Consider the following 23,071-nt stretch of genomic DNA (forward strand, 5'->3'; position numbering starts at 1 on the left):
GACATTAAAATCAGGTATGTGCCAGTTCAACCGTTACGAGAACAGTATTAGGGTTGTCACTGTGTCACAAAGTGTGCAGAATGGCTTGCTGGTTTGACAAAATCATCAGAACAAGCATGGTGAACAAATGGCCTTGTGCAGATGGTCTTCCAGCATACATTTCTCCATCAGTTATGAAAACAGTGTCATTTTTTCCCTTACTTTTCCATACTGAAGACCAGATAGTACAAACAAACAGTTTATGCATTTTGGCAACAGGAATTTTATAGCTATTATCCTTTTCGAACATCCTCAGGCTTGCAAAGAACAAAAACATTTATTCTATATTGACCCTGGATATGCCAGTGTGCATATCATATTTGAACTACTACTGACTGCAAATGAAAAGGCAGCAGAGTTTAAATTAAAATGTTTTTTGACATTATACTTGCAGTGTTTAAGTTAGTCCTAAAGTTATGGCACACTGTGGCTACAATAGTTACTTTCTGCTCCCTTATGCCAACTCGCTGTTGTTGTAGAAGCCTAGTAAAACCTTTTTGTATTATTTATTCTACAAAGATATACTTCTGGCAGGGAGAAAATGAGGAATAGTTTTTTCCAGAAGCTGAAGCTTTTGCTTTAGCTTGTTAAAGTGCTTATTCATTATTCCATGCAACGCTTCTCTTTATGGTGTAGGAGCTCTGCCTTCAGACAGAATACCTGACAGTAATTTGAAACCAGCTGGTTTTATATCTTCTGCTTGGGAAAATATGTTTACTACAAGACAAGGAAGGATAAGTAATAATCTTTGGATGGGAAAGAGTTGTGTAATGAGTGTCAAGTAAATAATAAATCCACAAAAGTACATTTACAATCAAGAAAACTTTCTGAAAGGACATGGCCTAGACAGCATATGGTCTATTCTTGCTGTTGCATTGGAAAACGTTTTTAGTTCTAACAGATGGTCACTACAAGTAGAATGGTGAACATAACATGGATAATCTACTTTTCAAGGATTTGAAAACTAAAACAAAGCATGCCAGCTTTGTGTTACAGAGTAGTAAAGCCCTGACAGTACATCAAATAACCCAACTGCTGGAAAAGCCAGCATAAGAGTAAATGGCCAATGCAAATTAATCCACTGTAGTTGGAGCAAAATAGTCCTGTTCTCTTCAGTACTGGCACTTTCTGGCAAAACAGGTACACAGTATTAAGCACAAGGTAGGGGACATGCATCTGATTTTGACAAGATGCATTCACATCATAGGTTTCATTACACATGTGCTGAAATGACTAAAATATGTCATTTTCATCATTATAAATGGTATTTAAAACTACTAAGAAAGTCTCTCAATCTTAGCATTAGGAAATTTAAGAAAAACTATGAACTAATTTTGAAAGACAACCATAAGATCTCTGACTGCCATATTAGGAAACTTAGAAGAATCAACAATTCTGTACTGAAATTGTTTCCATAGTACTAGTGCCTCCTTTCCTACATATAAAGACATTGCTAATAGTCTTGTGGACAAATTCCTCTTCCAGCTTCACTCCTCTCACTATTCCCTCTAAATCCAATTTGGACCAAGTCTTCTTGGCATTTTCCAAAATTAGAAACACTACTTCCATGTTTCTTGACAATATACTTGGATGATTTCTGAGAGGCATAAAATCCCACCTAGCAACCCCCTCTCCATCTACTCTTCAACCTGAGTCTCTCCATTGGTTATGTTCCTGAGTTGTGGAGAGTGGCAGTTGAGGTGCCCTTGCATAAAGATGGTCTATCTACTGACCCTAAGAACTACAGACCCATTAGTCTCTCTAATATTATTTCCAAAACTATGGAAATACTATAATTCAACTAGTAAACAGTGACATGTGTAACATTATATCTGTGGAATACAGACCAGTATGGCTTTGTGAAAGGCTGATAATGCTTGTATAAACTGGCTGAATTATTTAAGAGAATTACTGAGACCATGGATAGGGGATATATAGTCCACCCTGCTTATCTAGACCTTGCTGAGGCCTTTGATAGTATTCCCCAGCAGCATATATTGACAAACTCTCCCAATCCAATATCAACCCATACATAGTTCACTAATTCGTGTGATTGCTGGATTGCTAAGTGGCTGTCTGACAGAACCCATACCATTAGGTCTGGGGGGAGGGTATTTTCCCTAGACAAAAAAATACAGGTAGTGTCCCACTGGGTATGTCACGGCTCCCCTTCTCTTAGTTATACAGTTCTGCCACATAAAAGCCTATATCAAGAGACTATAGCTAACAATGTTTTCTGATGATTGCTAATTGGGGGCAGTTATCAAATTCCATTCTGATACTAAGAAATGCACCATAATTTTCTTTGAGAAATCTAGCATCACTACAGCTTTCAGTATAGATAAAATTCTACTTCAATTTGACATAGTCACCAAGGACTTAAGTACATTACTCTACAAACAATGTATTCATTATCCCTTGCACAACATACCCTTTGTGTTATCACCTTAAAGTTTGAAGAAGTTGTAGTCCCACTTTATTCATCTGTTATTACATCCATTACTGAATAGAATACACCCTTTTTCATGTAATGTGTTATGCATCTAAACCAGTTTGAAATACCTAAATATTTCCTCACCAAAAAGATCTCAGGCCTTGGTTCCCTTATCTACTCTGATAGACTAAAAGTCCTGTCCATCTACTCAGTGTCATACAGAATCTATGGGGTAATCTTTTCTTAGCCCTCCTTGCTCTGAATGACCCAACACTTTTTGAACTCCTTCACCTAACCAGAACCAGTGATAAAGCAAACAACTGTTCTAGAGACCTAAGCCACAACACCACCACCAGACAGAACAACAGATATCTAACCCAATATAGATTAATGCCGACTCTCTGAAGGTAGTTTCAGCGAATGTAAAAAAAATGTTCTCTGAAACTACCTTTATCGAATATACAAGGAGAGTTTTGTTTCCCATGGGGGCAAGCCCTGTGCACCCCATTTAGGGGAACACCTCACACACACTCAAAATTATATATACAAACTCTTGAGTCACGTATCAGTAGAGAAGTAGGCAGACTGTTGACAAATGTAGTTTTAGCAAACAAACTTCAGTTGTTTCATATTCACCAAAACTACCTTCAACTGCCTGAGTTGTTTCCACCCATCATATCCCCTGTTTCTGAAATAAGCTGCCCTTACTCATCAAGTGGAGTAGTTCCCTAGCAACCTTTAAAACCAGTCTGGGTGATGGAATGGATAATCACAAATTTTCACTGGGGATATGTGAAGGAATGCCTACTTAACTCCCACCAGTTCTAAGAGATGGTCATTAAAAGTAGAATGGCGTGTATACCATAAATTTTCTCTTTTTCAAACATTTGAAAACCAAGGCAAAAAATGCCAGCCCTGGCAGTGCACCAGGTAAATCAAATGCCGGAAAGACTCCCTGATGGCCTCCTTGGTTGTAAGCTTTGTAAGAACCTATGAACTTATAGATGCATGGCAGGCCCTTGCTTTAGTGAATACACACAATGTGTAAAAACAAGAGGGTGGAATAATTAAGCAGAAATCTCTGATGGTTGACTGAATGATAGCCTCACTTGTAATAAGCTCCGTCCACTTTAATAGGGAACAAATGTATAAGATCATAATGTGAGAAGACTAGATGATTAGCAGATATGGGGAAGCTTAAAAGCATACAAAGAAAAGGTTTTATGATATATGATATTCTGGAAATACTAATGTTTAATGTTGTTGTTTGTCTTTCGGCTTTTCCTGGTAAGGAGTCGCCACAGCGGAACTCCAGTCCGCTAATGATTGGCAGTAGATTTTTAGGAAATGCCGAAGTGCCAGCTCAATGCCCAACCTTCAACGAAGGCACGCCCATTTACGCACACATGTCTTTCGAATGTTACCCAACTGCGGGGAGGACATGCAGACTCCACACAGAAGGCACTCCCAAGCCAAGCCGAGAATCGAACGGGAGAACCTCTTGCTGTGAGGTAACAATGGTACCACTGTACCACCGCGGCATACTAATGTTTAATAATAGATCTTATTTCATTGATAAAAAATGTACCCACTTTATAAACAGAAATCGAATATGTTGCATACTTTCTCCATTTCTTGTCTCATTTAATCTACTGCAAAGAGAATGTACAGACTTTGAAAGTTGTGATAAGAAAACTGTAAAGCAGAACTATTAAGACTGCTGTTAATCTACACAATTACAATCCAGGTGATGGCATGTTTGCTGCCTGCAGAAATATTTATGTCATTAAGGCTGAAATCTATATCTTGCTTGCTGCTATGCGATATAAGGACACGATTTGAAAAAAAAAAAAAACACTGGGATTAAAAACAGACTTTTGATGATCATACCAGACTCAAAAGTTTTGTATTTGGAGGCAGAGCATATGCGTAAAATTCTAGTTATGATCCTAAATGGACCTCAGGAGTAATAGCGTTGTTTGAGACCTTATATTAATGTCATTGGTAATGGTTCATCAGACTCATGTCGATTCATCAAAAGCAATTTCATCAAATCCAAAGAAATCAAATGCAATTCACTGAAACCTCCACCATGTGGGGAATTACATTTACCAACTCTGAAGTTGTATAACAGTGATGAAAAAAAAAAGTTTCCACTGTTGATGAAAATGGTTTCAGCGACCTGCATTCAATTTCTTTGCGTTTGCTGAAACTACCTTCAGCAAGATGACATGCTCTCGGTTCAATGAGAAACACTTTAAAATGAATAAGAGTTAATATCATATACTGCACCAATATGTGAATGTAAAAAATGAAATGGAGAACTCAGTACAGTGGTATCAACATATCTGTTCCCAGAGACATCTGGCATATCTGTGGAAGATAGAGTTAAGGTAAGCTTAGAAATGAAGTTTGGTAACAAACCAAGTTGTCCTGGGACATCTTCATGAGGGGTTAGGTTGATATTAGAGGGTGTTAAGTGGGTTGGGGAAGTGAAAGGGTTAAGTGGAGGCAGGGAGGATTGGGAGGAAATGAGATAAGGGGAGGGAGGGGCTTAAGAAGTTTAGTCAAGTGTAGCTGGGTAAGCAGTCACATTTTGGCATGAACATGTTAACTCCCCTCCCCCCTTGTCTGTTAGGGGGATTGGGGTTTATCAGTGGGGTAGGCGGAGAAGAGGGACAGGCTTGCCCTCTTCTGTTCCCCCTCTGGTGTCTGGATGTTCATTTCAAGGATCTGGGGAAAGGAAAATGAGCAGCTGGAGGAAGCTTGCTGAATAGATAGGTAAGCTGAGGTAAGGATGCTGCTTATTTGGTGGAAGGTAATTCAATGAATGGTGTATGAAATGAGATGGGATGCTGCTTCATAAGTAAAGTAAGTGAGCAGAGGTATGGACGCTGCTTACTGAGCAGGGTGAGTAGGTACACTGCCCTGATTAATATTACAAGGATGTTTATGCTGTGTTTGGAATCAACTATGTTATGGTCAGTTGTAACTAATAAAGTTGGTGAACAAAGCTATGTTATGGAAGTTTAATAAAGGTCGTCAAATGTCATTCGGTGTGATGTATTTATTGAAGGGGACCAGGACAAACACTGCTTATAAAAAAAAAAAACAATGTTTATATGTACCTGTTTATGTCTTCTCTGTTATTTTTCCCAGGGTGAACCTGAAATTGGTCCAAATGGATTGAGTTCTACCCTAGTTACCAAATGTCTACATATATTAAAAATAATAATAATCCTGTACCTATATCTGTTATAAGTAAAGATATTCTCTAAAATTCTACCCTGCCTTGAGAGTCTAACAATGAAATGAATATTCCTTCTCACATGAATGTTCTACACATTTGAAGATTCTACTCACCTGAAGGTTTATATTAGATAGTATACAATGGTAGCTCATTATTATTCAAAACCCTGCACTGTGATTGGTCAACCCAACCAGTTAGCCCATTGTAAATTGAGCATATACCAATAGAGAAAAGTCTGGTAACTGAAGTACATTTGAGTAGCTAGACTTTCTGCTACAAGTATATGCTATGGAGGCATGTGTCTCAACTGTCCAGATTTTCACAGAATGTCCAGATTTTTGCATTATAGTTTTGGTCTGTTCCTCATAAAATTTCTGGTAAACCACGGAGGAATGAAGTCACTAAACAATGACATGCATTTCAGTTTCAAACTTCATATCCTTCAGACAATGCACAATAACACAAATCTTATTAATCTAGTAGCTTTCTAAGTTTATAAGAGCAACATTTACAATTGGTCCCTATTTTGGGGTCTGTGTCCCCCGTTATCAAGTCCACATTTCTTGAGGTAAGGAGTTGACAGGTACTTACAGAGAGCAGAGCAAATACAAGGAAAATTGGGTGCGTTATGCAAAACTAAAGAAACAAACCTAATTTTCCTTCTATTTCTGCCATGTCTCTCTCATGCCTCTAAACTGTCTGGATTTTATAGTTAAAAAAAAAATAAAGCAACATAGCTCTTTCTTTTTTCATTGCTTGTTTTCAACAGCACTAATGTACTGTGCAAGCGTGGGAACCTAAGTCCCATATGCATGTGCAGTACATCAACAAATGTGGAAGTATGAGAAAACAACTCGGAGGAACACTACAGCACTGTTACACAAAAACATTATTTAAGAAAAGTAATCAATTTCTTTCTTAAATAATGTCATTTTATAATAACAATAACTGACTTGTGGTTGTAGGTATATAAGGATTTACCCACGGTTTGCTTTGTTTAATCACTTGGGCTTCGCCTTCGTGATCAAACCACTACAATCGTGGGTAAATCCTCAATATACATGCACCCACGCATCGGTTATTGCTTAAATAATGAACTATTTTCTTTGGAAAACCAAGAATGTGCTCTGCTTTCACTGAAGACCTAATAGTATACTTAGGCCTATTTAGTATACAGAATTTATACCGAAGACTTTAGATATTAAATTGATGACTTATTATACATTAATGTACAAGTGTGATATATGAAGTGTTAAGTTTTTAAAAGCCAGGCTACTGAAAATCAAACATTCCTGTACTAAAATTATAGTTATATAGTGAGGTATCAGGAAAAGGAGGTATGTCATATGTATTTATTTTTCCAGTACTGCAAGAAAATAAAGTAACATATGTAATTTGAAGGGAAATGCTTTTCATATTTCCATGTATTTTATTATATATTCTGTTTATACAATACTTTCTTAACTAGAACTGTACAAATACTGCATATGTACAAAAAAGGAAAGTATAAAGCGTTTGATTTTTTAATTCTTAGAATAAGGCTCAGCAACATTGTACAGAATGAGTATAAAGCATAAAGCAGTAAAAATAATAGCTGCACGATCATGATTCAGAGGTACATGAATACCAAGCAGAACATAGTATGTAATGAATAAGGAATCAGTACAGTATGAATAAAGTCAGCAGTGCATTTCAAGGACTATTGTACATGTGAAGGAGCAGAGGATGCACATGAAATACAATACAGTGATACACAGCTAGAGTGGTGTACTAGTGGGAAAAATGAATATGGATTTCTATTTATTGTTAGGGTGACACTAGCAACAAATGTGACATCCCAACTGCAGGTACCAACCAGGGTATTCAGAATAACAGAGAAGCACTGATAATGGGATGCAAATCCTTTTTTCAGACCATTCATTGCTGTTTTCTGATTTCCTGTGAAACTGCTTGGTAGAAGAAGCTTTATTTGATTTATATTTTATATTTTGCTCCTCTGATTTTTTTTCTGTATGTTGGAAGAAATGGATAGATTATAGACAAGTACCCCCAAGCCCTCTCAGGGGGCCAGGTAAGTTTTAACTTGAGCTGTGACTGTGGGAGACAACAGGCACAACCTATCACACTTGACTGAAAGAATATGTAGCATCTTGGTATGACTTTCACAACTAGCACATTAAGTCAAAATAACTACTCCATGAACTACTTCCCTTTGTACAAGGTTAGCTCAGGGTACTTAATTAATATTTGTATATTTTTCCGTGATTTCCTCAGAAAATTTGACTTAGATTACTAGTTGTTTAAATTTCTGTGAGTTCTGAGATCATTGATTTAGATGTTTTTGTTTAGTTTACTCTGTCACTGAGAATGGATTTTTTAAATGACTATGCCATTAACGAGTTGTTGGAGCATAAGTATCTTGCTGTGCATACATTAAGGTAACATGACAGCATTAGAGACATGTATTCCTTGTGTCAGTAGTTAAGTTATTTGCTTTCTGTTACTGATAGTAAATCCAGTTTTGCTAATGATTAGTGTACTTGTGTAACTGGCATGGCTTGGAAAATGTTTACGTTTTCAAACCACCAGGCGACCCATGGCTTGGAAAATTGCTGTAACACATATTAATGACTGGGCTGATGAGATAACTAACATTAAGCAAAGTAAAATATAGCACATTTAGGAAAGGAAGTACCCTCTGCTAGTAAAGATCATTCAACTCATATTAAACATGATACTGCATATGACAGCTTTGGAATTCACGATACAAGTATTCAGAAATCTGAGGATTCAGAGAATGTAGGGGAAAAGAAAAAAAAAGAAAAAAGGGAGAAGTTCATAACAGATAATAAGGAAGGAAAACAAGCTGACCAATGAAGTTAATGCTAACAGAAAATATAGCAAACAAAAAGACTTTGCTTTGATATGTAATACCCAAAATACAGGGAATAATAATATTGTTGAATCACAACACATTCATTAAGTCTACAGAAAATGACATCACTCTTCCGACAGAGAAGATAGATAGAGAGACAAGGGGCAGACTTAAAGGAAGAAATCTAAACTGAACATGAAAGGAATACAAAAAAATAAATAAATAAAAAAAGAGGAGAAAGACAGAAGCTGACAACACGGTCCAGGCTCTACAAGTACACAGATGAGAACTGTATGCTTACATATGAAATAAGTGTGTGAAAACAGTGAGATTAATAAGAGAGATGATGAAAATTATTCTTGTATGACAATTAAAAAAGCAAACATTACTTAAATAAGGATGGGAGACTATTCAGATCAGGTCAGAAATTATATAGTAGCAATTGGAAATTCAATTATTAAAGGAAATGATACTCATGTTTGCAGAGAGGATAGCGAACATTGAATAGTGTTAACCCTGTCAGAAGCAAAGATACAATATGTGAGTAGGACCTCAAAATTTAAGGAAATACGAAGCTGCTGTTATTCATGTTGGATCAAATGATCTCATCTTTAAGGACTCACTGACTGTTAGCAGGAACTTAAAGCCCTCTAAGAAAGCATAGCTTGTACAGGTGTTAAGACATTTTGTCACAGGTCATATATAGAAAGTAAAGTCAGGTCAGTGTGAATGAAAACATTTGGTGGGGGTAAATACCTACAAGAAAAACGGCCTGTTCTAAAAACTGGAAATGTATAGAACATCCAAATCTAATGGAGTCCACTTGTCAAGACATGAGAAGAAAATGTTTGCACCAGATATATTGCAATATTTGGTAACTCAAGATTGATTTTTGCCAGGTCAGAAATTTACCAGCCCACAGACAGCAATGGAAATGAGGTTGAACTATAACATTGAAAACTCAAAAAACTAGACAGACATATTAAGCATTGTAGGAGACAAGATCAAGAAAAAATGAAGAAAAATGTATATAAAGATATTAAACATAATAGAAAACCGTTTTATGATATATAAGGTGGTAGGGGTAAAGACATACAAAATTGATAAACTGTAAGTAGATTCTAAAATTTATTGTCAGACTCAACAGCAAGTATGTATACTTAAAAAATCTTATGCAAAACAGTTTGGTTTCACAAAGGGGGAGGTAATTTGCATTAGTAGCATCCAGATATCTTCAGATGCCAAACTTAAATTAGACTATATTGAAAAAGCACTAGCAAACTGGAACCAAGTAAAGCACAGGGAGGAAACTGAATAAGTAACACTGACCTGAGAATACTTCAATGTGAACTTAATAGGACCATTACTTCTGGTATTCACTAGGTCATTTAAGTATGGAATGACTCATCAAGGCTGGAATGAGCTAAACCCAGAGTTATAGAGACCCATAGGTCTAATTACTTATTGTGGAAAAACAAAGGAGAAGGTTTTTTTTGCATAAATTTTGGACAAATTATTGTTAGAATTGGAAAGACTGGGACTTGAAACCATATAGCAATATGCATATGTAATTTATGTAGACCTCTGTTCCATCTTTGATAGGGTTACACACATAAAACTCTGATCAGTAAAGTAGAACAACTATATGTTAGTGCAATCTTGACAAGATTGATAGCTGCATGGCTTACAAATAGGACATGGCAAGTATCATACAACAAATGGACAGGTAAAATTCAAGATTACAGTCAGGGTGTCCTACAGGGGTGTATCCTGGGCCCACACTTGTTTATATTGTATCTTTCTAAGTTATCTTTTCCATCTGAGGTGCTCTATAGTCTGTATGCAGATGGCTTGAAAATGAGAAAACTGGTTACAGCTGTTATGGATAGGGCATGTCTGCAAAAGAGCTTGATTAAACTAACCAGATGGACACATAAGAATAATATTCTGATAAGTATATCAAAACTAAGCATATGAGATTTGGGAGACAATCATTATATGCAATATTAAATGTTCACCCTTCAATTCCTAAATTAAAGGGTGAATATTTAATATCGCATGTAGTGATTGGAACTGGTGATTCATTTAAGGACCAGGGTATATGGGTTGATTCAGCTCTAAGTTTTTCTTATCATATCAACCAACTGGCTTATGATAATTATAAAACCATGGGCTATATAAAAAGATATATAAAATCAAGAAAATCAGAACTGATACAATCATTGTTCGTAAGTGGTATCTGACCAAAACTTGAGTCCATCCATCCACAGTCCTTTTTTCACATTTTGCACATGGGGTTGGAGTGTCACTTCAACAATGACAATCATCTAGAGCCAAGGTTTACACCACCAAGTGGCTAGCCCTGCCACGGTAGTTCTTCCACACCACAGAATCGCATGCACACTCGCACCTATGGTTAATTTAGTGCATCCAATCCCCCTACTGCATATCTTTGGAATGTTGTAGGAAACCGGAGCACCCAGAGGAAACTCACATGAACTCGGGGGGGGGGATGCAGACTCTGCACAGAAGGCACCCTAGCCAAGAAGTGAACCTGGAAACCTCTTGCTGTGAGGTGACAACACTCCAATATATAGTGAATAAGGTCTCCTCCTAAATATCTAAATTATACACTGCACAAATTTAGATATTTGCATCTTTCATAGCAACTCAAACTTTCAGATTCATGTATGCCCTTGGTATATTTCCACTGTACTTATTCCAATTTACTCATGCTAGTTTTCTTATAAGGTTTTCCTATAATTATTCCATACTCAAATGCCCCCCACCGCCGATATAAAACATTTCCTTATTTGTTGTACAACAGATATCCTACACACAACTATTCTTAGTGGCTAAATTAACTTTTTTCTAACCTTTTAAGATTCCCTCACATGGAGAGAGGGAGTCCTGTTACTATTCACCTCACCATCTAAATGGAAATCGATCTTCACAGCATTGTTATTTGAACACCAACCCTTGGAACTTACTTTGTAGTCTCCAGTAATCTGCTGAGACTAACACCTACTGATGTCACAGAAGGTCACAATTAAAGGCCTCCCATATTCTTTTCTGCTGTAACCCACATGTAGAACTGATTTAAACTGAATTCACAGTACTTCATGGCTTAAACAAACGACACTGACTCATATCTTGTAATCACATGGTCTCTGTGTTTGCTATCCACCATTTCTTAGAATTTTTTCCATCACTTTTCTGGTACTAAAGTCAGTTTAGCTGGTATTTAATTCCCAAAATTGATCTTGCCATGTCCTTTGAGGGGACACACTATTGTAGCCTTTTTTGCAGTCTTTTTATATTTCTCTAATGGTCAGAAGGCCACTGAATAATTTCATCAGAGGTTTTGCTAGTACCACAGCTTGTTTTTTTAAATGATTTTTATGGTACTTTTCCTGGTTACTGACCCACGTCCTCCCTACGTGTGGCAAGCTCCTGCTTTGCATGCTTTTCCATTTGTTTTTCTTTTTCAGATGTATTCACATTCATTATTTTTCTCACATCTTATAAAGACCAAGGCAAACAATGTATTTAATAACTCTGCTGCTCACTGTTTGTTTAAGCTCCGTCAACCCACATTGCTACGAGGGAGATCAGCTCATCTGAACGTATCATGGCTACAAGACTAAACTAGGTTTCTCTTTCTCAATCATCCACCCAGATGTATAAGGACATACCTACAAAAAAAGAAAAAGAAAATCACCAAATTCCTTGTTGACTCTGTACTGAATCAACATAACCTTATGGTATATGGTGACTTCAACATTTGGTTTGATAATAAGCTGATAACTATCAATAAATAATTCTTTTATCTAATGAAAGGATTCGGGTTTCTTAGGTTATTACCTCTGCAACACATATGTTACACTATGCTTGAGCTAAGTTTCCTACTGGACATGAGGACCTCTGACTTAGTGAAAGAGTCAGAACCATAATCCAATCACTTGCTTGTCTATGTTTTTCTAGATTTACCCCCACCTTAATTCCCCAATATTTAATTGAAGAAGTGTCATTACGTTTGCTTTTAATTCTGATTTCTTTCATTTGGAATTCCTTCTGTCCCTTGCTGGTGCTGGTCATCTGGATGTATGGTGGATGATTAAACAAGACTCTCTTCTGCTGTAGACTGGCTGACCCATCTAATACATACCCTGTCTTGCTGAGGGGCCATGAGCCATAGTTTGATTCTTTGCAGCATGAAAGGTAAAAACTGGAATTCAGCTAAAGGCATGTGTCTTTGGAAGTACAAACCTGATCTGGATGAGCATTATGTCTTGTGTCAGACTGAGATCTCTCAAAGGAAAGATGCTTTTTTATCTGGAGGAATCTTAGCAGAGGCTAATTGACCAGCCAGGCTGCTTCAGTATTATGCAGCCATCCATACCCAATGAGCTTTTTTCTTCACATCAGTTTGAATCATCTGCTTTGCTTTTTATTAACATAGTTGCACAGTAAGACATACTTTTTGACTTCAAACTCTATGGACACGTCTGTAGTCTTTGGCATATTTTTTTCCTGATTCTTGGTCTATATTTGATATTTCTAATTATGATAATTTCCTACCTGTGACTTCAGGTATGTGCATCATGGCTTGTGGGGTGGGATATTGCCCTCTAGGCTTATTAATGTAAGCCTGGATGTGCAAAGTCCAATAATTTATCAGACACTGGTGTCTTCCTTGGGATCTATTTTTTTTGTCACTGTTTTGAATGAGGCTTTTGTTACCCCAATCCTCAAGAAACCATATCTGGATGCAAACATCTTTGATTAAGTACCACCCTATCCTGAACCTTCCTTTCCCTTGTAATGTTACTGAGAAAGTCATCTATACGCAGACTGAATCTTACCGAATGGTCAATGGACTCATGGACCCTTATTCGACTGCTTTTTACTTTTGCAGCAGCATTAAAACTGCTCTTATCAGAGTAATGAATTATCTAGTAACAGCCAGAGACCACTGTTACTCAGTTAATACTGTTTTGGGCCTGCTGCATCTTCTGCAGCATTCATCGCCGGTGATAATGACATTATGCTCAAACTGTTACACTCTTATTGAGTTATATCCTCTATGGTCATTTAATGGCTTGCCTCCTACCATTCATACCAACTTAGCGGGATGGTCTCAGGATTAGATTCTTTTGGCTCACACCTTCTATCTAGAGTGTGGAGTAGCTCAAGGTTCAATTTTGTCCCCCTGCTTTTCGTGGTGCTTATGTTTCCATTAAGGGGGTCTGTTTACACATTAAGGGGGGTCTGTTTACAGGGAGCAAGTTGACATTCTGGCACACCATGGCTATGATGATGACATGCAAATAAGCCTCTCCTTTTGCCTGGACAAAGTGAGTAACATGAATTATGTGATCTTGGTGTTCTCCTGGATAGCAAACTGACATTCAGGGGCCAGGACTGCCTCAACAGAGTGCCAGAATTTGTAAAGTCCTCACATTCACACATCATTTTTTATAAAAGCTGTTAAGTAAAAAAGACATTCCTACCTTCCACAATGATATGTCTTCTATGGCATAAACTCAGTGTGGTTCATGGTGAAGTGTATCGGATAAGTGGTGGCTGCTTCAGCAGAGTGCTAGAGTTTGTAAAGTTACCACATGAAGACATCATTTGTTTATAAAATGTTAGTCAAAAAAAGACATTTCCACTTGCCACAATAAATGTCCATTATGGCATAAAGTAGGCATGGTCCATAGGTTTATAGTAGGCTAATGCCACCAGGGTATTTAAAAGCCTAGCCTTGCAACCTAACCTGGTCCATAGGTAAGTACTAGGATAGCTGCTCCTGTGGGCCATTTTAACCCTAGCCAATTTCCCTTTTGGTGCTTGAATTAACCTATCCCATTTAGTGTTAGGTTGCCCTTATCCCTCTCATAGTCCATAACAATATATTACCCCTAGTGGGAATAACTAGGATTGTACCATAGATAAACTGAGGGGACCTATGTGTGGAATAAAGCATATAGGAGCTGCCTCTCTCCATTATTAGTACAGGGGGCAGTCTTGGGGCAACTTTTCTATTATCCATCTGTACATGCAAATTGCACTTGAATATGGACAGGGATGAGCTTTGTTTTATGTGTTCAAGGAGTCTGTTCCAGAGCAACAATATCCTCTGCAAGATATACCGATTCCTCCAAACAAACCATTCTGTTGAAGTTGTAGAAGAGTTTGGATCCTTAGACAGAGTATTTCTGATGCCATTTGACTTGCTGATGTGCAGTAACTCCATCAGTACTGGATCAGAGGATGCCTTGTATGGCAGACATAGGTCACCTCTTAGCAGTCTGTAGGATACCTAGTATAGTAACAGGGCTTTGAGTCACAAAATGTAGGACATATCGCTTAGGCTTTGCATCCTTATAGTAAGTTTCATGGTGAAATATGTGGGATAAGGGATAGAGAAAGGCAAAGCAATGATGTAGTAGGTGGGGTAAAGGAGAGGAGCAAGAGGTGCAGCTTTTGTCAGTTTTTTTTTTTTTTTTGCATCTTCCAAGGATGGGAACCCTACTTTGCTGAGAAGCCTTCACTAACCTTTTATAAATTAGTGAATGTATCATTTTTAAAATCTTGCTACTGTTTTTTGTCTCCCTACATGGTGCATATATCCCTCTTACATAAATGATCTTTTTATACCTTACTGCCCTTCCCAGTAGCAAGCACTCTGCTTCCCAAGAACAGCAGGTAGTTCTCCACATGCTTCTGGAAACATCTGACTATCGCCGTTTTGCTCATTGAGCACTGTACTCATGGAACCTGCTACTAAGGTTGCTTCAGGAGAGCTCCGCTTCGGCCTGTTTTCTCAGATCTTCATTGTTACCTTTTCTATCTGGCCTTCAGATACAGCATTTTGAATCAGTGTCAGGATTTTGTTTGAAAGTGTCAGGATTTTTTCAATGGTCTTGACCTTTTATAATCACAATTTTTATAATATGAGGCATATTCATGTATTTGAAATTCTGTACTTCTGTATTCATGTATTTGCACATTTAATTATCTTCAGCATTTTACTTTATATATTTTTCAGCGCTTTTGGTTATACTGCATTCTTTTCACCATGTTATCAATGCTTTGTCTTAAAAGCACCATAATAAAATTTAACTTGCTTCCAGTTTTATGTCATTTCCTCTCTTCAGTGATCACCTTGGTTAACTTGGTAACTCTCTTTTCTCCGTGCTACGCTCCTAAGAAAGCATTCATCTGTTTGCCTTATCTCAGCCAATTGGGGTCTTTTTCTACCCCAACCATAGTCTTTCTAATTTTTCTTGTTGTTTGTTTTCTCCATTACCTATATATCCTTTCTTTTCTTGTTACTTCCCTAACTCGATTCATTACACACGTGAATGTCCTCATTCTCTTCTTCTTGCTTTTTCTCTTCACCCCCTTTATCGTCAATCCTCTCATGATGTTACCATCCCTTTCCCAAGGCTTTTTGTCCTTTTATTCCCTGACAATCACCAATTCTATTTCCATATGTTTTTATTTTCATAGCTGCTAACAGCCCACACTTTTATTATCATATACCTATTTTTTGCATGGACTGTTTTGTCCCTCCTCTGTAGTTAGTCACATGACTGTATTTTTACTTTTTCTTAGATGTATTTTGGCTTCCCCCTTACATTCCCCTGCTTTACTTAGTAGTATGTCCAGTATCTTACTGTTATTAACAGAACCCTACAAGGGCCTGGTGAAGCCATCATGGACCAGGGTATTAAGTAATTAATTTTTCCTTTTTGTTTTGGATGCCGAAATTCTCTATAATGCTTCCAGCAGAGTTGTAAATGATTACCACCTTTTCTTCCCATTCCATTACATTATGTCAATTAAACTTTTATCTTCCTTCCTCAATGTGCCAGGCAGCCATTATATTCTGTCTATCTCCTAGCTTTGCCCTCTTGCAATTACGGTCACTGTCGCAAAACATGTAATGTGGGTGTCCTGCACAATGGCCATTGTGCCATGACCATGGATGTTACTGCACAGATACAACATATTTGACATTTGTGTCTTGCTACAAGCTGATGTCAACCATCTGTTCTGTAATGCCTTTCAAGCCAGCAAAAAGCAATTCTCGACTGGAGGAGAAAGTCTACAGAGCAGTAGACTGTGTGTGCTGTCCATCTGACAGATCAGTAGACTGTGTGTACTATCCATCTGGCAGAGCAGTAGACTGTGGGTACTCTCCATCTGGCAGAGCAGTAGATTGTGGGTGCCATCCATCTGGCAGAGCAGTAGACTGTGGATACTGTCCATCTGGCAGAGCAGTAGGTTGTGTGTACTATCCGTCTGGCAGAGCAGTAGATTGTGGGTGCCATCCATCTGGCAGAGCAGTAGACTGTGGATACTGTCCATCTGGCAGAGCAGTAGGTTGTGTGTACTATCCGTCTGGCAGAGCAGTAGACAGTGGGTACTGTCCATCTGGCAGAGCATTAGACTGTGGATACTGTCCATCTGGCAGAGCAGTAGGTTGTGTGTACTATCCATCTGGCAGAGCAGTAGACTGTGGATACTGTCCATCTGGCAGAGCAGTAGGTTGTGGGTGCCATCCATCTGGCAGAGCAGTAGATTGTGGGTGCTGTCCATCTGACAGATCAGTAGACTGTGTGTACTATCCATCTGGCAGAGCAGTAGACTGTGGGTACTCTCCATCTGGCAGAGCAGTAGATTGTGGGTGCCATCCATCTGGCAGAGCAGTAGATTGTGGGTGCCATCCATCTGGCAGAGCATTAGACTGTGGATACTGTCCATCTGGCAGAGCAGTAGGTTGTGTGTACTATCCGTCTGACAGAGCAGTAGACTGTGGGTACTATCCGTCTGGCAGAGCAGTAGGTTGTGTCTGCAGTCCATCAAGAAGTAGAACAAGTGGTGCAGAAGATGGTGCATCTTCTCTGCTGGAAGGTCAGGGGTTTGAAATATCAGGTTTACAGGGAAGAAGACATGGCTGACTACCCACACCAAGCAGTCTGAAGATACACCACCATTGAGCAGACCATGAGATAAATTGTCAAGGATGTCCTTGAGATGCCCTTTGACCTGGCTGACATACAGCGGGCCATTCAGCAGTGTTTGGTAAGTGCCATCTGTGCGGAAAATTTGCTTGTTGATACAGTAATGTCTCAGGTGCCTGAGGACTTATCTTGTTATATATACCCCCAATGTATGTTCTTCCACCCCATCCCATGGTCCCCTAGAACTACTACAGTACCACTGCTTAACAGTAATTTGTTTAATGTTTTACTCTTAGTGAAACTTTGCAAGAGACCACCAGATGGTTGTCTGAACAGCGATTCAAGACTTGGAACTGACTTCCATTACAAGGTAGAGAAGGTGAAAGCCTAGCAGCCTTTTAAAATGGGGGTAGATGCCATATACAGCCCTGAATAGATTTGAAATTTTGGTACACTAATGGGCCTTTGGCCCACACCTGAATGCTTTGTATTTTTTTTTTTAATATATATTCTCCATGCTGACTTCTCTTAGTCCTGGGAAGGAGCACACACCATCACAAGCCACATTAGGTGACAATGTAATTTTTTTTTACCTGTTCCTCAATAATCTACAACTAAACTACTGTCCCCAATTCCATATTAAAACCAAAATTATATACTAAGTTTCTTCAGAAACCCACTACTGCTGCAATCATCTTAACCCTGCTGCAGCACTCACTAGAATATTATTCTAGATCCTTCTCTTTTTGAGCTTCTAAGCTGTGAAATTCATTATCAATGAACAGTGGAACATTCTCCTCTTACTGTGAACTTAAAACAAGATACTAATGTGCTATCAGTCAGTCTCTATGTACCGGCTGCAATTAATAATGCACATGGCTCTTTACTTCATACAAATATGTATTCTAAAATGACAGCATTCTGAGGGTTTTGCCTCAGTCTTATATATTATAGCTAGTTCTGTGATAGAAACCTGCAACTAATTTTATCTTTGTATTACTTTAAAACAGTTATATCCGTGGTGGTGGTGCTGCAGTAGCGTTGTCGCCTCACAGTAAGATGCTGTCCGGTTCAACTCTCAGTTAGAGCGTCTTCTGTGTAGAGATATGTGTGAATGGGTGTACCTTCGTTGAAGGTTGTGCGTCAGGGCTGGCAACTCGGTACGTAAAAATCAACTGCCAATCATTAGTGGACCAGATTTCCGCTGTGGCGACCCCTAACCAGGAAAAGCCAAAACTCACAACAACAACATTACTTTAAAATAGTTACAAAAACAAAAAACAGTAGTCCGCGGTAGTGGTGCTGCAGTAGCGTTGTCGCGTTCGATTCTCAGTTAGAGCGTCTTCTGTGTGTCAGGGCTGGGAACTCGGCACATAAAAATCCACTACTAAACATTAGCGGACCGGAGTTCCGCTGTGGCGACCCCTAACCGGGATAAGCCGAAAGACACAACAACAACATTACTTTAAAACAGTGTTTTGCTGTTTAGAAAACTGCAACTAATTTTATCTTCGTATTATTTTACATTATTTTTCCTTTTATATAAATATACCAAAAGAAGTCGAGCAAAGAACTCAGTCAAGTTGCCTCAAATAAAATAAAACTAGAATGAATGCCTCCCATAGTCTGTAGGATACCATATTCAATTATAATTAATGAAAAATATGTAGACGAATGGTGACAAAGAAAGGAGAAAGATGAATGTAGGACAAAGAATACATGGTGATGAGACATGGGGATGGATACAAAATAAGGGATCAGAAAAGGAGCAGATAAGTACTGAGATAACAGCAAAGGCGGTGATTATTATGGCCTTTACCTTTAAATAGGATACTGTTAGGCTTTTTTTGTTAAGATACAAGACAGGTAACTAACCTGCTTCCAAAAGTCATAGGGATTCTTAAGAAGAAAGGTGTGTCTGTAGCTAAACTAGGAAGTACTGGTTTGTTTAAAATTTCTAGCATTTCTGGTCTACGTGTATGTATTATGAACGAGTGAGAATTTGTTCGATTTATAGAGGGCCTAAATGTCTCACCTTCATTTACACTATACATTCCTAGGTTAGTACTAAGCTCTTTGAGTTTCCATGTAGGTCAGATGAAAGAATCACATCTGACCATGCTGGTAGGTAAGATGCTAAATTTGTAAAATGAAGCAGGACCTTGTGCACATCTGACTGGGTGGGGGCCGTGGGCAGTCAGAGACAGAGACATGAGGATACAAGAGGGTATTCAGTGTAAGAGATAAAGGAGGGGAAGTTAACAAGTGCACTGGGTACTTTATAATACTTGCTGAAATTTTGCAAGTGATTAATCTGTGTTTCCTAAAGAAAATGGATTAGGCTTCAATCCTTAGGAAAGAAGCAGATCTATTTGTAAAACCCAGGCCAAGTAAGTGAGATTTGAGTGTAAGGGAAAAGGTCAGGCTTTTTCCACAGCAACTTGTAAGTAATATAGCCTAAGGAAGAAATAACATTGGTTGCATTTCATCCTGGAATTTGAATCACTCAGAAGTAGGTAGTGATAGCTGCTGATATAAGAAAACATTTTAGTTAATTAGCAGCGACAATGTATTAAGGGTGGTGGTAAGAGATGTGTAGCTGGAAACAACAAATAACTTCTTATGCCTGCTGAGCAAACATTCATCCATCACGTGATCAGGGTTTGAATCTTTGCTGTCAGAGACCACTGAAACAGCTCTGCTGCTGAGATTGTATTCTTGCTCTTTTCACAAATGTTCTTCATATCTGCACTTAGTCTCCAGTTTTGAGACTGGTCATGTTTAGTTGACATGATTAAGTTTTTCAGCATGTAGGTCCACCAAAGTGAGTAAACTAGTTTTCTTGAAAATTTCTGACACTCAGTTTAAGCTTTGCTTAAAAGACCCTAGACAATATACAGTCCTTCCCACCCTTTTTGTACTAATAAATGTAACAAGAAGTCTCCCAGAGCTAAATACTAGAAGCCTGGTTATTTATTCTTTCTGCAAGTGTTTTATTTATGTTCAAGCTTTAAACATGTAAAACCTCCTGCTGAATACCAGTAATAAGTAAGATTAACCTGGGGACTTATCCAAATGAACTACCTGTAGCTGGCCCAGAGTATACCCATCTTTGGAAGATTCAACAAAGTCCAGACACTGTGACCTTTGATAAGAACTTGTACATTTCAAAGTTGTTCTAACATACCCGATTTTCTTCTCCAAGCACAACAGATTTACATGATTCAAGCATAAATTGCTTCACAGCACAAAACTGTGGTACAGTATGGTTGACTAGTGTGACTACATAAATGACAGGCAAAGTAGCACGTGTTTCATTAATTTGAAAACTAATAGAAAACGAGTACAAATTGCAACACAGGAAATAGGTCTGTCCATTTTAAGCAAATGTTTACATTGCTGTAATATAGGCTGCAATAAGCAGAAAATGAAGAGAAGTATTTTTTGCTAAGCAAGTTCCTTTGAAATAATATCCTGCCCTGTGAAGGGCAGCTTTAAAAATGATTATGCAAATTGATTTAAGATACTTAACAAAGTGGCTTGTATTCAACATTTGCAAAATGCTGCATGATTTTGAAGTAAAATAAAACTACAACAATGTATAGCCGTCATTTTGATAATTACAGCAGTGAGGCTATAAAAGAGAGATGGAGATTTAGCAAGAGAACCATCAACAGTTATTACAAAGTTAATGAAAAGCATGCAATATACTGTCCTTACTGACAGGGTAGCCAATAAAAGAAAAAAAAAGAACATTACTTAGTTTAATGAATTTCTGAGCATGGTGCTCAATTTAGCAATTATGTCACTCTACACAGCAGTCAATAAAAGGAAATGAAACACTGTTGAACAATTTTGTGATCATTATATGTAGTAACTCTCTGTCATTAGTAAGAATTCTATGACAGGTAATGTGTATGCATTTGAAGCATATTTCATAATCTTGTTTGGGGCAATGAATTAAATTTTGCAACAAAATGCAGAACTCAAGTTAAATGGTAAAAGAATACCTAGTCTTTTTCTCTTGGCTTCTCTAAAGATATAATACAATAATGTATGTGAAACGGTTATGTAGAACAGAATTTTGTTGATAATGTTTATGATTTTAAAATATATTAAAATATGTTATATTATTATATAACATATTTTAACATATTTACTGAACGTGCCTTCAAATTACCACAGCAGAGACTCATGGAAGAATATTGAGTTACCCTGATGTTGCAGCTAAAACTTCCACCTGATTAATTTACATGCAGGTAGGTTATGTCTGAAACAAATGACAATTCGTTCAAATCATACAGTACCAATGAAACACTAGAAAGACAACAGAATCTGGGTCAGAGATATGAATTCTGTCATGTGACATTCATTCCCAAACAAAGTCAGCTCAAGTTTTCACACTGGGGTTTTGAAGAAAAACAAAGAAGGGGAAACTGTGAGACGTGGCTATCATAATGTGCTGCACATTTTCCTGATGATTAGACAGCCTAGACCACCATTCCACAATGGAAAATTCCTCAGATTGGAAAGGGTGAGTCCTCACTTCCTTTTTTTCCAATAAACATCTTTATTAAACTATCAAGTACTACATAGGCAATTTTACATTTATATAAATGAAAAACTACTTCCTTGCCATAACAAAAGATAAACCAGCAAACTCACTGAAATGGGTTATAGTGAGACTATAACAGCTGCTCAAACGGAAGACAGAAAACATGAGAATTCACCAATTTATTCTAACTATCGATTTAATTTTAACCCAGGATGAAATAAGCCTTATGAAGAAAAGTGGCTTCTGTTCTTTAAATGTCATCTATAATGCACTGCAGATTTAATTTGCATTGTGTAGTTTTTTGTTTGTTATTTATTTATTTTTTTTAGAAACACTACTGTGTCCTCCTTAATTCATCTGCTGTGAGCCTATAGAATACAAGAGATAGCTAATAATTAAATGCTGGGCAAAGGCTGTAAAGCCATCCAGCTAGCTATACAGAATCCCTTTCTTTTTACTTGGTTTAAATGGTGGAAACAATAGAAATATTTATCAGTAATGGAGATGGGGAGATGGGACTGGGGTTGGTTTAGTACTGCATGAAGCCCATCATGTACCACTGCTGGGATTTTTGTGGCTCGCATCACTCTACAAACACTGTTCTACATTAATGAGGCTTAAAGAAATGTCTTCTGACAATCCTTAATAAGTTGGAAATGCTGATCAAGTAAAGAAGGCTTTATGGAAAGTAAATGGTGGTCCTGCAGCTTGTAAACATCTAATTTAAATGACTGAAGCCTACTCAACAAATTCACTATTTTGCATGCCTGGTTATCTACTTACAAGCCAGATAGTTTATTTATATTTGAAATGTGGTTGTATCTCCACATCAAAAATATTGAGATCTTTACCCTAGGATATGGTATCTTTAGAAAAGGCAGCATTAATAAAGGGGTGTGAGATGTCCACATCCTGTATTCCTCCACACTTCATTGCTGTCATC

Source organism: Protopterus annectens, chromosome 6.part1 (assembly GCF_019279795.1).
Source record: "Protopterus annectens isolate FY-2018-M chromosome 6.part1, PAN1.0, whole genome shotgun sequence".
In the NCBI taxonomy this organism is placed as follows: domain Eukaryota; kingdom Metazoa; phylum Chordata; order Ceratodontiformes; family Protopteridae; genus Protopterus; species Protopterus annectens.